Source organism: Chelonoidis abingdonii, chromosome 11 (assembly GCF_003597395.2).
Source record: "Chelonoidis abingdonii isolate Lonesome George chromosome 11, CheloAbing_2.0, whole genome shotgun sequence".
NCBI lineage: Eukaryota > Metazoa > Chordata > Testudines > Testudinidae > Chelonoidis > Chelonoidis abingdonii.
In genome coordinates, this window is record NC_133779.1 from 48,403,537 (window position 1) to 48,415,740 (window position 12,204).

Sequence of the window (12,204 nt, forward strand, 5' to 3'; positions counted from 1 at the left end):
GCGTCGCTCGGAGAGGGTGTTTTGGCAGGGCGGCACTCGGGGGGAGTGTTTTGGTGGGGCAGCGCTCGGGAGGTGTTTTGGCAGCACAGTGCTCGGGGAGGTGTTTCGGCAGCGTGGGGCTCGGGAGGGGATGTTTCGGCGGGGCTGGGGGGGATGTTTCGGTGGGGCAGCCTTGGGGGATGTCTCGGTGGGGCATCGCTCGGAGGGGGTGTTTTGGCGGGGCGGTGGCGGGGTGCTGGGGAGGGGGTGTTGCGGCAGGGCGGCACTCTTTTTTTTTGCTTGGGATGGCAAAAACATTAGAGCTGGGCTCTTATGGAGGTGGCAGGCAGACAGCTGCCATATTTTCCCCAGTTTTGATCTGTTATCGCTTAAACTGGGCAAGTGGGAACGCTGCACCATCTTTAGCTGGACACACGTTAGCGAGCCCCATGTGTTGTGATAATCATGGGAAATCTTTAGACTCACACAAAAAAAAAAAAACCCGACAGATTAAATTATTTTTCCAGCAAGTGGCAAATCTGTAAAAAAAAAACAAAAAAACCCCAGCCAGGCCAGTCAAACACCAGCTAGGTGATAACCTTAGTTTTACATCCTCCCTGTAACAACTGGTGCTAGCCACTGTCAGAGGGAGAATCCCAAGGTAGGTGAGCTTTGGGGCTGATCCGTTCTGGTGGCATCTGTGTTCTGATGAGGTTCTGTGTCCCGTTACCCCTTTAACACCACGGTCCGTTCCTTTGGGACATCTGCCCTAAGGCCCCACTGAAATCCACAGGAAGACTCCCAACGGAGTCCAGTGGGCGTTCGCACCCGGCTCTGATCTCCATGCTGCTTCGTCAGTTTCCTGCCTGTGGCTGCCCCTGGTGATCCTACGTGCGTGACTGGCTCTGATAAGGGATGGTGATCGCGTCTCCCCACCGCTAACCTGCCGTGTGGGAGAAGGCTCTTTCCGGTGGCTGCTGCATTCTTCCTCACTTTGCTGTTATTAAATGAAGGGGGAAGCCACAGGAGCGTCGGCCAAGCCTCCCGCCGGGGACCCTGTCACTAGGGCCAGCATAAATCAGCAGGGCTCGACGCTGCTGCTTGCACGGATGCAGAGCAGGTGTGAAACGCTGAAGGATCAGAGGGCTCGCGTATTTCTTTCGTGTTGCACTGGTGTGAACGAAGGCACAAGGTGCCAGGCAGTGGAGAGCCAGGCTGGCTCTGACAAGAGGGAGAGGGGAATGGAGCTGCATGGCTCTTGGAAATATTCTCCTGGAAGCACCTTGGGCCCAGTCCTGGTTCACACTGCAGCTCCTTTGCACTGCCGGAGCGGTGTGAAGGGACACCTCTCCCTTACCCCCCCACTGCCGGCATTGCCAGCTCCCAGGATTTCACTGTGACTCTCACAAGATTTGGTGTCTTGCTGCAGACCCCAGTTCCTGGAATTGCGTGACTTCAGCAGACTCCAGGTGTGCATTTAGTAGGAAGAGTAAGTTCCTAGCTCTCATGGTTGCAGAGGAAAGTTTGAAAACGTGACCCGTGCAAGAGCCAGACGATAAATAAAAAGAACTCCAGACGTATAAAATCTCATGGTTTTTTTTAAAGCCAATCCCATTTGGAGGCCTGGCTTAGGATTTTTTTTAACATTTGGGCTTGGCAGGATGGGCCTTAGCATGAATAAGCAGCAGGCCTGAGGTTCTGAGTGTGAGTGCAAATAACTGCAGAATATGCAAGTTTTGGAGTGGAAAAGAGTCTCTCTCTGTTAAAAAGTGTTGTGACGGCCCTCGGGTCAGGCCACAAGAACTAGGCTGATTCACTTTACATGGAGGATCTCTCAGAAGCAGGTCGGTGCTGGATGGTGATTCAGTAAGTGGCACGTGCTGAGTCAGTGGTGAATCATAGCCCCAGCTTCCAGGCACTGTTTTCAGTGATGAAGAGCAAAAGTCCAGACCATTTGTGGTTATAAAAGATTCCCCGGGGCTGCCTGACCAGCTTGTGAAATCCTTGCCACACTCCTAAATTCCTAGATTGTTTTTCATTTACTGTCTTAGACATTTGGGTGGTGTTACTGTGCGCTGTTCAGACAGCTGCCACGTTCCAGGTCAGAGGTGGCTGCATTTCAGTGATAGAGACTGGTGTTATTATTATCATAATTTATTAATTGTATTGCAGTAGCACCTAGGAGCCCCAGTCATGTGCCAGGCGCTGTACAAACATTGAACAAAAAGATGGTTCCTGCTCTGCCCTCGCAGTCTTAGTCTGTGAGACACATGCAACTGCACAGCCTGTTTATCCTCTGTTTAGCAGAGCTGCGCCCCCCCAATACCCTGGATCGAAAGACCCATCACGCTAGGGTCATCTGATCCTAAATTTGTTATCCTGATCCACAAGATACGATGCTATACAGACCCCAGAGTGTCATGGGATCCCTCAGGCTGAAGGGAGCTGTCTAGACCATCATGCATTTCTACACACGCTGTCAGGGCAGACAGGTACGTTCAGTCTGGTTTTTATTTTGGATGAAACGAAGAAAGGACAAAAAAACCCACAATCCCCATGGGAGGAAGTGCATGAGCTACTCCAGGAGGGGCTGCTCCAAATGGAACCCACGGTAGCTGCCTCTCTGAAATGTAAAGGACTCGGACACTGAGGGCCAAGGCGTATACTTCCCTACCCACCGGGTTCCTAAGCTATTATCTGTCCATCCATTGTACGTTTATGGCCCCTGTTACTGCCACATCTAATCTGAGCACCTCACCGTCTTTTATTGTGAGGTGCCATTAGCTCCATTTTGCAGATGTGGAACTGAGGCACAGAGAGGCTGAATTGAATTGAGGGTTTCCACTGTACCGTCCTTTTGCAGTGATGGCTTAGAACCGTGGCTAGAACTGAGGACAAGAAGTGGCTACAGCTCGTTCTTGGAAGCCTGCATGTTAAAGCAGCATTGGTGCTACTGAAATAGGGATGTGTGCTTGTACGGCCGCCGGTGGCTGAGTTAAAAGGTACATGGCAGTGGGGGAACCGCTGCTGCCAGCTTCTCCTTCTGTTCTGAGAAGAAGAATAGCAATGACTCAGGCCGGATATGTCTAACCAAGCCTCGTGCCCGGCGAGGCGCTACACTCGCTCTAGACAGGAAGCGAGGTTGCCTGTCTAAATGCCATCTGCTGTGGTTCACTTTCCCGTCTGTGCGCCTTTTCTTCTTGTTACTTGTCGTTGCTTTCCATGGCCTGAAGCAAGTGCAGGTTTTGCTCCACCTGCCACTGACATGCAGCCACCTCTAGGGCAGAGCGCGGCAGCAGGTCTGTGCCCGCAACGATGCACGAGCTTTGCAATGTTCTGTTGTTTTCTAAAGGAAGGGAAGCGAAAAATAACTTCCTCCTTCGGGGGGGGATCTTTGCACAAGTGGAAGTGGAGTTAGCAGGACTCATCCGGGGGGCCAGAGTTACGATCTTTAACTGCATGACAGAGGGGTACGTTACTGGCCTTAACTGAGTGAAAGCTGAAGTCTTCTCTAGCCAAAACAGGCAGAGTCCGGACAGGGGCAGTGCGAACTTCTCCCAGCTGGCACACAAGGCCCCTCAGCTCTTTTCCTTACGCTGCAAGGTGTCTGGGGTGAGGATAGCCGCTTTGGGAGGTGTTTGTACAGGCTGCAGCACCGTGGGACCCTGGCAATACGGATAATAGCCTCTCTTGGATTGCAAGCTCCTTGCAGCAGGGGCAGTCTCTTTGATTTGTGTCTGTACAACGCCTGGCATGGCAATACAGATAATAACCGCGCTGGCTGGTCGCTGCCATGCTGGACTTTATTGAAACCAACAGGCCAGAGGCCCCATCTCATCTCCCTTCCCCAGTCAAATCACACTCCCTGCCCTCTGCAGCCTGATCCTGCAAAACATTGGGCACCTTCCGAGTGGCACTTCACCATCTCAGCACCTATTGCAACCAAAGGCCAATCTGTTTGAGGTCAGTGGGGACAAGATTGGGCCCCCGATTGCCGAAGATGGAGGAAGGGGGAGGGAGAAAATAACTAACCAAAAAACACGTAAAGGGCCCGATCCTGTGCTCGCTTGCTCCCCTGGCTTTGCTATTCATGATTTACACTGGGGCAAATGAAAGCAGCGCAGGGCCTTGCGGACCATGCAAAATGGGTGCAAAATGCTACAGGGGTGCCAGTGCCGATCGCTACAGGGTCAGCGTGATTGCGATGTGCACGGGGATCAGTGGCTGAGCAGGGCCCTACTGCTCTGAGCTGCTGGTGCTTGGCACCTGCTTAGCCTGGGGGTCAGTGACAGTACGAAAGATCAGGCTGGGGGTGGGGTGGGGAGGCACTGAGCTGGTCCTGGCGTCGATCAGGAGTAACCCCACTCATGTCGATGGAGTCACAGGATCAGGCCTTTGAGGCACCAGGCAGGGTGGCCTCCCGCCACCCAGGGCCTGGGGGATCCGTCCCAACACGCGATGCCATGACGCCTGGTCACAGACACGCCAGGCGGGCGCTCAGCCTTATGACTGCGGCCCACACGTGAAAGCTGGGGAAATCCACAAGCGCCTGGGTGCCACTGGGTGCAAGGCGGCTGGGTTTCTAGACAAGGGGGTGGGATGGGGAAGGACTGACTCATGATGCGTGTCTTTCTCTCCAGCCAGACCCTGCCGCCGGGGGGAGAGGAACTGAGCCTTTCCACTGACCCCAGCAGCTCAACTGGATCCCAGTCGGAGCCACACGCAGCTTCTTCCTGCTCGGCCGCTGCCTGGGTTGGGGTGTGCATGTCAGTCGTGTGCCAGCTGTAGCTGGCTGGCTGGGAGGTAAGCGGTAACTATGGCAACGCGCGGAGGGTCCCCAGCAGGCTGAGGAGGGATGCGCCTCTGGGAAGGGATTTTCCTCCTCTAGCTCGCAGGGAGCAGCCTGTTCCTCGGGCCGGGAGCTGCAGGGAATCAGAGCTAGGAGGGGACTGGGCGGGGGGTTGGAGGTTGAGATCTGGGCTCCTCTCGGGTGAGGATGGGGGGCAAGCTGTGAGTACCCGGGTGCCAATCAGGAGCAGGTAAGACGGTGCTGTTCTGTATTGGGGGAAGGGGGGCTGTTTGGATGGGAGCTTCTGAAGACAGCAGGTAACGGGGGAACCCACAGCTGGCTTTTTCCAAAGGGTTTCCCAGCTGGGGAATTCATGCCGCGCAGAGCGTCGGCGCCTGGTTTCCTCCAGGAAAATCCCAGCTGCTGAAACAATGAGGAGCCCGGCGGTCAAACACGCACGTCCCCAACAGGGGCACCACTCGCCTTAGCTGTTAATCGGGGAGCGAAACGAGGCACCTGGGACCTGTGGCTAAGCCGGGCTCCGTTGTGCGTTCTGGCCGCGCCTCTCTAGGGAGTTCACCGGCAGCGCCAGGGTGGGGAATCCGGAGCCAGACCCGCCGATGTGTTTTACACGCCAAGCTCGCGCCGTTCCCTGATCAGCTTGCGTGGCCGCCGGGCCCGAGCCCCAGCTGGTGCAAATCGCGGCGCCTCCGTTGACTTCGGTGGAGCCACCTCGGTGAACGCCAGCTGGCAGCGCAGTCCGTGCGTTATAAATTCACTGCAAAGACATGAAATAACTCCTGCCCAGCGGGGCTGTTCTCAAGAGAGAGAAAGCAGCCAGCGCGGAGGGTTTTCTTCTGGAGCGCGACGCTGTGCTCGGTAACGCTCTAGATGCAGAGGAAAACAGCTGGCGTAAAGCTGCCAACTCCATTGAAGTCACTCGAGCTGGGCCGCTGACTCCAATGGGGCGACACCGATTTCCACTGGCTGGGGATCTCTGTCCCGCAGGGTGTCGAGAGGAGCATTGGAGCCTATGGGAATGGAGGGAGGGCAGTGCCGGGACGGGCCAGGACTGAGAGAATGATACAAATCCAAACTACCTCGAAAGGGTCTCGGCACTGTGAGCCAGTGAGGCAGCTGGTGTAAATCAGGGTTGCTGCATTCAGTTCAGTGGAGCGATCCCGCTTGGCAAAAGCTGGGGATCTGGCCCGTTGACTCCAATGGAGCGACGCTGAGTGGCAGCAGCTGGCGATCTGGCCCTGTGTGGTTTGTGTTGGGTGAACAGCTGTGGGGACACTGGACTGGGAGCTGGTCTTGGCCCGGTGCAGGGTGAGGGTTAAGGAGGGACAGTCGGTTGGCGGGACTAACAGAGTGATGACCCAGAGCCCTTCGTCGCTCTCTTCCTTCTCCATTTTTCACGGAGATCTTCGCAGGAGCGGTGCCAGGGTTTTTGGCGCCCTAGGTGGGGGTCCTTCCGCGCTCCCGGTCATTGGCAGCAATTTTGCGGCGTGGGGGGGGGTCCTTCTGCACTCCTGGTCTTCTGGGCACTTCAGTGGCGGGACCCGGAGCGAGTGAAGGACCCGCCACAGAATTGCCGCCGAAGACCCGGAGCACGGAAGGACCCCCCGCCACCGAATTGCTGCCCTTCCAAATCCTGGCACCCTAGGTGACCGCCTACGTCGCATAAATGGAAGCGCTGGCCCTGGGTCTTCGCTGCCCACAGCACTTGGTGTCATTGCAGGTGTCAGTTACTCTTAAAGCGCCGTCTACACAATCCTCGGCGCTTTACGTCCCCTCCAGTGCATCCCCTGCTGGGAGGCTGGTCAGTGAGGAAACTGAGGCACAGCTCGGGACATGATTTGCCCCAAGACCACAGACAGGGAGTTGAAGCAAGAGCCAAGGGACAGAACTCAGAGGATCCTGGGGTCCCTCTCCTGAGCTCAGACCACTATACCACGCTCCTCTCTTTTGCCCTCTCCCTCTCCCAAGAAGCTTTGCCTTCTCGTCTGTCAATCTCTAGTCTGGAAAAAACCTACTAAGCTAGGAACATAGGGCCAGAACCCCACCTGGTGTAGAAGGACATAACTCCAGTGGAGACACTGGGGCCAGATCCCTAGCGGGTGTAAACAGGCAGCGCTGCATTGGAGGCGGTGGCCTAATATTTATTAGCTAGACAATGTAATCTTCATTGTGTAGGATGGAGGAGACCACAGCTGGAGGGATATGGATAGATAGAGGGTAGATAGATATGGATGCATACAGTTGGATGGATGGATAGAGGGGCATGGATGGAAGGATATGGGTGGATAGATATGGATGGATGGATACAGATGGATTAATGGATAGAGGTGCATGGATTAATGGGGATGGATGGATAGAGGGATATGAAGGGACACGGATGGATGGAAGGCTATGGAGGGATATGGATGGATAGATGGAGGAATGGAGGAGCTTGTTTGGTGATAGATTGATCAGGTACCTGCAATGCTCAGACAAGGCGGGGTCTCTCCTCTCCATGTCCTCCAGATGAGTGTCTGTAATTCTCCAGTGAGGCTGGCTCCACTGGGGTTTGGGATGTGCACAGCTGTGCTGCTAGCTTTGTGATAAAGAGGGCCGGACAGATCATCTCTCTCTGGCACTGGTGGGGAAGGTGGGGAGAACCAGGAGAAGAACCCCCTGCTGTCATTCTCCATGAGAGGCTGGCCAGGCAGCAAGAAAGCATCAGGTGCTTTTATTCCCAGCCTAGAGACCTGGAAAGAAGCTGCTGTTTCCCACCCATTGGAAAGATAAAGCCAGGGGTGGGTGGAGGTAGAGAAAAGCCATGCTGATCAGCTGCAGACCCGCAGGTGCTGGCATCAGGTTGCAGCAGATCCACTGATCTGGGGGGAAGGGCAGCCAGGGAGGAGGAGGGAAGGGGAGGAATCTCTCTCTAGGGGGCTGAGATTTCTTCGTGTGCAGAGAACTCAGAACCCCAGTCCCACAGTGACTGAAGTGTGTGCATTCATTTTGTGCTGGTCCCTCTTAACCCTGAGACAGCACATCTAGCGGGTAGTGCTACATCATGTAATGCCAATATAAAAGGCCCCTAGAATTGGGAGGGGTGGGCATTAACCCTTTCTGCCTCTCTGCGGCAGTTTCCTGTCACTGTCATGGGTTCCCTCCCTGCAGTGGATCTGAGAGGGATCAGGTGGCAAAACTGGTTCTGGACTTTGAACACTCCAGTCTTTCGAGGGTGTTTGGAGTGCAGAAGCTTTGGCCTTAAACTATCTTAAATAATTTTGTATCACCTGCAAATTTTGCCACTTCATTTCCACTGCCTTTTCCAGATCATTTAAGAATACATGGAACAGCCCTGGTCCCATTACAACCCTTGGGAGGATCCCGCTGTTTACCTCTCTCCATTGTGAAAACTGACCATTTATTCTTATCCTTTGTTTCCCATCTTTCAACCAGTCACTGATCCATGAGGGGACCTTCCCTCTTATCCCACGACTGCTTAGTTTTCTTATGAGCCTTTGGTGAGGGACCTTGTCAAGGGCTTTCTGAAAGTCAAAGTACAGTAAATCCACTGGATCATCCTTATCCACCAGCTTGTTGACTCTCTCAAAGAATTCTAATAGATTGGTGAGGCATGATTTCCCTTTACAAAAGCCATGTTGACTCTTCCCCAACAAATCACATTTATCTATGTGTCCAATCGTTCTGTTCTTTAGTGTAATTTCTAGCAGCTTGCCCGGTATTGAAGTTGGGCTCACTGGTCTGTAATTGCCAGAATGGCCCACAGAGCCCTTTTTAAAAATTGGCAATACATTGGGTTCCTTCCACTCATCCGGTACAGAGATGTGTTTCAGAGAAAGGTTACATACCACAGTTAGTTCTGCAATTTCACATTTGAGTTCCTTCAGAATGCCTGGCTGAATACCAGCTGGACCTAGTGACTTATTGGCATTTAATGTATCCATATGTTCTAAAACTTCTTCTGTTGACACATCACTGTGGGACAGGACTTCTGCTTTGTTGGCCACAAATTTGATGATGTGAGTAACTCTCCCACATCCTCAGCAGGGAAGAGAGATGCAAAGAAACAATTTACCTTCTCTGTAATGGCTTTGTCCTGCTTGGGTGTTCCTTTAACACCTTGGTCATCTAGTGGTAGGGTAACCAGATGTCCTGACTTTATAGGGACAGTCCTGATTTTGGAGTTTTTTTCTTATATAGTCTCCTATTACCTCCCATCCCCGTTCCAATTTTTCACACTTGCTCTCTGGTCACCCTATCTAGTGGCCTCACTGCCTATGTGTCAGGCTTTCTGCTTCTGATGTACTTAAAAAAAAAGAAACTCTGATGCTTAGCTTTTGTGTCTAAAGTTGCTTCTCAAATTCCTTCTTGGCCTGCCTTGTACTTTTCCACATAACCTGCCAGAGCTGGTGCACCCTCCTATTAGCCTCGCTGGGATCTGACATCCATATTTTAAAGGGGGCCTTTTTGACTCCAGTGACCTCTGTTACTCAGCTGCTTCGCCGTGGTTGCATGGCCTTCATTTGGTCCTCTTACTATCTGTTCTGATTCAGGGGGCATGCGCCTCTGTTACAGTGATTTTAAGGAGCCCTCATGCTGCTTGCAGGCATTTAACCCTAACTTCAACTCCACATGGGTCAGGGAAGCCACCTGGGTGGGGGATTCTTGGGGTGCCTCTTCCATCCACTTTAAGGCCCCTGTGGCTACCGGAGGGGTCCTACTGTCACTGAGGACCAAACCTCCACCCCCACCCCCATCACTCTCCATTAGTGGCTCGGGACCAGCGCAGAACAATAGGAATAATTTAAACATCCCTGGGGCCTTGTTTCTTAGCCAACGGCTCCAGGGCAGAGTAACCTAGTTTCTGTGTCACAAGGAGCTTTCTGTCCCAGCCGAATAGCGAATGCAGGCCCCTGCCCCCCCTTTCCCGGCGTTCAGACAATGTGCTCAACCACACACGTCCCTGCGATCGGCTCCTCAAAGGGGAAAGCTGGCCCACAGCCGTTCTCATGTCAAAGCCAGCTAGGGCTATATGCCCCTTTCCTGGAACCGCTCCTCAGAGCCTAACGAGCTGCTACCAGGCAGGTAAGCAGGGTGCCTAACTGGCCTTGATCACTCAGTCGTTTCCTTCTGGTCCTTGAAGGGCATTTCCCATCAGGGACAGCAAAAGGCTGAGCAGGGTAGTATATGAGAATGAGGTAGTGTCCCTTTAAATAGTGTGTGAGCCCCATGGTGGCGCTCACCCTGTTCTGTGCTCTAGAACCCAGCTGGTATGCAAAACTGTTTAAAGAGACAAGAACCAGTTCCGATACACCACATGCTGAAGGGGAACAGCTCGCTTGGTCCTGCTCTGGACAGATGATCTGAGGTGGAAGCATCAGGCCATATCTGATGCCATGGAGAGGCATTTCATCAGGGAAATGGCTGGGATCTATAGCACCACGGGGAAATGGCCGGGAATGGGCAGTTCCAAACAGTTTTGGCGGGGTGGAGAGTGAAGGTGAAGTGCTGTGCCTTCGCGGCTAAGGGAGAACAGAGATGGATAAAGAGGAACAAACAGCTGCCATCTACGATAATAATGCTGATCGTACTGTGCAAGTGGGGGTTCTTTTCATGCAAGGATCTAAAAGTGCTTCCTAAGGGTGAGAATTCTCTCCCATTTCATTAGGGGAAACTGAGGCACTAAGCGTTTTTCATAATGTGGTCTAGTGCTAGGAGCAGAGGATTGGGAATCAGGGCTCCTCACTTTCCTTGTGGTTAGAGCAAGGAGGATGGGCTTAAGGGATCCTGGGTGAAGTTTTGGCTCTGGGAAGGGAGTGGGGTCTAGAGGTTACAGCAGGGAGCTGGGACTAAGACTCCAGGATTCTACCCCTGCCTCTGGCAGGGGAAAGGCATGAGAATCAGGACTTCTGGGTTCCATCCCCAACTCTGCCACTGACTCACTGTGTCACCATGACCAGATCCCCACCTCCACGCAGGCACGTGGGCGTAACACTGGTGAAAAAGAGTTCAAATGGGCGAAATGAAAGTTAAAGGTGGTTTGCAGCTGTGCTGGCTGGGATTGGTTTGATCCTGGGTGTAGCTTGCAACAGTCTCCCAAGACAAGGACTATGAGCTTGTGCTGCCAAAAGATAAGGAGTGAAATCCTGGCTGCCTGGAAGTCAGTGGGAGTTTTGGAATAGTGCCAGAATCCCACTTGGGGTGTCTCCTGACCTGAATGTTCTCAGATCAAACAAGACTTTTTGCACCTTTCCCACCAAAACCCACCGAGTCTTGTTAAAAGACCCTTACGGGGTTTGAATAGCCTAATGCTGGCTTCCAGGAGCCTGCTCCCTGCCTCCATTTCCCCACCTGTGTGTTGCAATGCTAATATGTCTCTCCCACACACAGATGTTGAGAAACTTGCTGACTTTCTGGAAAGGGCTCTGAGGCCCTGAAATGACAGAGGCCAGAGAATGGCCAGAGATCATTATGGGTGTTGGGAAAGTAATGATGCTTTACAGCTTCTAACTGAGCCCTTTTGAGAGGTTGGATGATCCCCATTTTACTCCCGGGGAAACTGAGGGACGGAGAGGTGACATGACTATCCTCTGGCCACACAGCAGCAGACTGGCTAAGCCAGGCAAAGAACCTAGGAGTCCTGCCTTTCATTCCTCTGCCTTAACCACAATGTTATGCTTATTATGCAAGAAAATCCACGTTCCAGCAGTGTTTTGCTAGACCAAGATGGTTCTTCCCATGGGTCTCAAGAGAGAGGGCCTGGTTCTCACTTACACTGGCTATTCCTAGTAAAAAATCTGTGGATAGAGGAGACCTAAGACCTGAAAACCAAAATATTTCAAATTGGAAACGTTGTTACAGTTGTATTTCAGTGGCCTCATATCCTCTGTTCTTCTTTATGGGGTGTGCTCCCTGGGCCAGACTATAATGCACCCATGCTAAACCCCCATGAGGCGCCACAGCAGCGTTTCCAAATCAGCATCTTTCAGGATTTAAATTTCTGCTGAAAATTGTTTTCTCCCCCCTCCCCCCATTGTGGGGAAAAAAATTCCCAATTGTTTTCATTCAGCTCTAGCGAAGGAACCTTAGTGCCAATAAGAATCAGGCCCAGGACTGGTCTCAATCGAACAGTCATGCCAAGGCTGCAGTGGCCTGGAGTGCCACGGGCTGGGGGTGGAGGAGGTAGCTGGCCACACCCGCTGCTGGGTAGTGTCCAACCCGAGATTTGTTTCTACAGGGTGGTTTTCCGCTCTCCAGCCCTTTTCCCAGTTTCTTCTTCCTGTTTAATTTGCAGCTGGTGACAGATCCAGCTGTTGCAGCACACACCTCAGCTGGATCAGCTGGGCGAATAGACAGGTTCACTCCAAATCACACCCCTACACCTGGATGCTCTCCCAGGGCCCTAGGGTGCAGCAGAG

The 12,204-nt window shown here is 52.9% G+C and overlaps 1 protein-coding gene across 1 annotated transcript in view; it reads left to right on the plus strand.

Moving 5' to 3' along the window:
- Positions 1-3,168: 3,168 nt before the first annotated feature.
- Positions 3,169-12,204, plus strand: part of SEMA4A (semaphorin 4A) — a 33,721-nt gene continuing 24,685 nt past the window's right edge. Inside the window, exons 1-2 of the mRNA XM_032792136.2 lie at positions 3,169-3,942; positions 4,620-4,782. The gene's annotated coding sequence lies outside the window, so the exon portion shown is untranslated. The remainder of the gene's footprint in view (positions 3,943-4,619; positions 4,783-12,204) is intronic.